This window comes from Dipodomys spectabilis, unplaced genomic scaffold, assembly GCF_019054845.1.
Source record: "Dipodomys spectabilis isolate Male_0828 unplaced genomic scaffold, ASM1905484v1 ptg000413l, whole genome shotgun sequence".
Taxonomy (NCBI): domain Eukaryota; kingdom Metazoa; phylum Chordata; class Mammalia; order Rodentia; family Heteromyidae; genus Dipodomys; species Dipodomys spectabilis.
The window spans coordinates 303,209-307,745 of NW_024871090.1; the positions used below are offsets into that span (position 1 = coordinate 303,209).

At 31.5% G+C, this 4,537-nt stretch overlaps 1 pseudogene; it reads right to left on the reverse strand.

The window, feature by feature from the left end:
- Positions 1-448: 448 nt before the first annotated feature.
- On the reverse strand, positions 449-545 carry LOC122097091 (annotated as a pseudogene).
- Between the last annotated feature and the right edge of the window lie 3,992 nt (positions 546-4,537).

Sequence of the window (4,537 nt, forward strand, 5' to 3'; positions counted from 1 at the left end):
AGATGTCAAAATATATTCAAGAGTTTTTGTATACATGTATAATGATTTCTGCAGAGTTTTTGAAATTTTAATCAGAAATAATTTTAATTTATCCATTTAAATGAATAGTACAGAAACTAAAATATTTCTGGTGCTTGTCTGAAAAAGAATATTTTAAAATATTCTATGTTTGTATAATGTGTTCTTTCAGATTGTATTCCATATAGAAAGTTTTAGATTCCTTTTTTTCCTCGGTCTTAATATTATTTTTCATTGGGATAAAATGACAATGTTGTCTAATTTCAAAAGTTTTGTAAAGTTTATGGTATGTAAACGCCTTTCTGAGGTGAAGATTTAATACACTGATGTCAAACTAAATTTAATTATATGAATTACGTGTGTTGTTACACTTGTTATTTTGTAATCAACTTTTTAATAACTGTTTTTCATTTCTTGCATCTGAAGAATGAAAAATACGGAATACTTCACAAATTTTCATATCATCCTTGTGCAATTGCCATGTTAATCTCTGTATTGTAATTTGGGAATACGTGCTGCTGAAGCATGTAGTATCTTCTAAATTTAAGTAGTTAATGATGCAATCTTTATACATACTTATATCCACGGTTCCCTATTTGTAATAAGGAAACTATATTGTTCCTTACAATGCTACTGATCTTATTTCCCTAAAATTCTGTGAATAGTGGAAAAAAATATATTGTTCATCTTAATGCTCACATTTGCAAATTTTTTTGTCAATGACAATTTTAAGTCTTTTCCATTTGGAATTTGATCATACTTTTGATAATTTATTGCTAGGTCCAAAGGTGATGGCTTTTTCATGTACTAATTGATCCAACTGAATTACCTTTGTGGAGCTAATGGATTCAAAGTAAGCCTTGCTTAAGAGCTACTTCTAACCTTCTGGAGCTGACATTTTCCCTAGTGAGGTCTTATTGGCACAAATGTCTACCTGACCCTTTATTCTTCTTCCATGTAGGAACAGACCAATCAGAATATCTTACCCTGACAGCAATAGATTGTTTTACTTGAACAACACTAATCTTAGTTACAAGGGATCATAGAGAGATGAACAGTTCAGTCATAACTGTTCCGACTAGAAGGTATTTTATCAAAATATAATTGTTTATTATATCTAACATTTCAAAAGTAACTAAAGCCAAGAATGTGAAAAAATTGATCATATTCATGATTACTTAATATCCTGGCCTGTCTACCATCCTACCAGGCAGGAAGTTACACTACTGCATTTCTATCACCAAATATTTTCATAGTTGCAGGAGAAGTCCAGATGTTTCTTCTCATTATTAGGCCTTAAATTGGTAATGTTTTAATCATAGTGTTTTCTCTAGCCTACAGGCTGTAAATCTACAAATGGTAAAGCTTTAGGTCCAACTCTATCAAACACCGAGGTAGAGATAATGTAATAATACTTTAAAACAGAGTTGCCTTTGATACTGTACCCACAACAGAACAATGCAAAACATGTGTCTTTTTTTCTTATATTATATATAGTTATATATTTTATATTTATATGTGCTGATTTTATATTTCACACAATGAAACTTACTAGAATTAGTTGATAATTTCACAAATAAATTAAAATTTATTTATTCCAATAAATAGAATTGGAATAAAATAATTAGGTTTAAAATGTATTTTAGAATATAAAAAGTATCAATGCAGTGTCTTTGGTATAAACTTGTGATACATTCTAACTGTTCTTGGTCTTCTGAATTCACATGGTAAAAAACAATTTTGTTTTCCTCTAATCTATAAGGGATTTTACTATGCTTCTCTGTTTATTGTTTTAATTCACTGATCCCAAACTGTTTTTCTCCATATTTCTGAAGCATTCCTACTGATTATGCCCAAATTTTTCTGATAAGATGTCTAACAAATATTATTCTTCTGCACGACCCAATGATTCCTAGGATCCCAGGTACCAGTTACCTGCATCATCAGATAACAAGGGCAAGACTTCTCACATAGGCCCATGCAACATGCAACAAAGTAATTGAAGACCCATTTCAATTTCTCATTTCCTATATTTCAGGGCTCCAATTCCTTGAGATACAGGATTTAGCAGTAAGCAATTGTGAAATGCAAGGCAACTTAAAATGAAAGATGAGATCACAAAATTTGAGAGTATGTACTATGATTCAAATATTCAACTTACAGATGGCCAGCCCATATCAGTGGACAAGTTCACAAGGTGTCATAAGATTATTTTTAATACCCCTCCCCTATGATTAATGAAAGATTTTAGTCCAGCATAAGTGGACCAAAAAATAGTTCCTGGAAGGATAGATCCATAATTGGTCTACCAATTCCCAGAAAAATTTACTTAGAGTTCAAATATAATTCAGAAAAACATTGAGAAGATCCTTAGTGCTTCAAAACACTGGGACTTCAGTACAACATGGTTCAGTGGTATAAAATGTCACTCTCAAACCAATGATAATCTACATTTAATCTCCTGAAAGTTATTCCTTTACAAATTAACTCTTTAAAATCACATTCACCAAAATAACATTTGACAAGTAGATGATACTTAGTGACATTACAATTTTTTCAAGTGTAGGGAGCAAGTTACAATAGAGTTGAATTATTTACCCAGCACTAATGCCAAACACGTTCAACCATTCATTAAAGTCTAGAAATAGTACCAACCACAATTTGTGTTTTTCAGTAGGATCCTTCCAGAAAAGTGTTTAATAGATCAGCCTGCCAAATTTCAAACCAAAACGTTTGCTAAAAAAGTAAATGTCATCATTTAATAAGGTACATTTTAAAACGTCACAAATAGTTGTCTTATCATATGTAATATTATGTTTTCCCTATCTGTCTAACATAGGGAGAAATATGACTTTAAGTCTTGAATATGGGTACTCATCAGAGATATGACAAACAAAATCTGTCTTCTATTTCTATCACATTCCTCTATAGGAATAAATTTTAGTTTTCTTCTTTTTCCAAAACTTATAGGTAGTAAAAATATTATACCATGTAAAATAAAACAATCACACCACTGTACAAAGCCATTTATAAAAATTGGTAGCTAGGAGTACATTCTATGCGTTTTTTAACTTTCTTTTTGACTGAAGATTAATCTTCCAAATGGATGAGAATAAAATCATGTTTAGGTGCTTCACGTCTCCAGTCTTGCAAATTGTTACTGCAGATGAATGAATTATGGAAATATAAGCTGACATCAGTTCAAGGATATGCAGAATGGAATCTCCATGAAATGTATATAAACCTTTCAAAGTATTAATAGACAGTTTAACAGGATGACTATCAGGAAGTTGAAAGCAGAAAGAAATTATAGTAAAGACATAGAATGAATGAAAAATGAACAAGGGGCAAGTACAGCTAGAATACTCAGTGTACACATATGATAAAGGGAGTGGTAAATCTGAAATAAATATTGGAGAAGCATTTGGTTGAGAATGATGGAAGGAGTGACTCTGATCCAAGAGCAATGGACAATTAGATGGATATATTTAATTGTAACACACTTGCACAACCTTTTGAAATTCAGTTTAAAAACACAACAAAAAACAAAAACACACAAAAATCACAACCAACCAGAAATCTCTAGAGTATGAATATTTCCTCCCAAAATTTTAAGCAGTTAATGAAGGGTAGTCTTGGGAAAAGCAAACAACGCTGTCCAAAGAGAGAAGTTTGGGATAGGAGAGAATTTTGAACAGATTTAAATAGATTGTCTAAGGTTATAAATCACCTACATCTGCTGCAAATAGTATCTTTCTTCTAGGAGTTCTCTGTCTGAACTTGATAATCCAGTCGTGAGACACACTTGATAGCTTGTGAAGATAGAATGGAAGAAACAAGATCAAGAACGCGTTACTCCACTGGAAAGAAAACAATCCTCTATATTTTCTCTAATCTTTCTTCACTACGCTTTCTTTATTCTTTTAAGTCAATTGATTTTGAATTATATTTTTCCTTCTTTCTTCTGGCAAAGTAATTGGTCAAAGTAATTCATTAAATATTATTTGCCATTTTCTTCTGTCATGCTGGTTAATTGGCCAGGCGAGTCTATTAAACTTCCCTCTTGCATTTGGTTGCCATGAAACAACATCTATGTCAATGAGAAGAAATCTAATGTAAAACTTTGTCTCCAGAAAACAGTCCAAGAAGCTGTGATCACAAATATTTGGCTGTATATTTTCTTTTTTCTTTTACCTTGAAAGTCTTCTTTTGTCTAAAGTTCCCACAAACATAAGTACTCCATCACTTTTTGGTTCAATCAATTCTAACCTAAAAGATATATTTTGCTAAGAAAATGGTTAGAGGAAACTGAAAAATACTGCACTTTTATCTTCTATCGTAAGACTCTCCTTAGATACCATATCAGGAACAATGAAGTTATTCTATGCAAAATTATTTCAATAGATTATTTTTCTCTTGGTCTTGCATTTGTTCACCAAGATGTATGGAGGAGAGTAGAGTTAAATCACCTATACCTGGAAAGACAGTGTCTGTTACAAAAGGACAATGCTTCTATGTC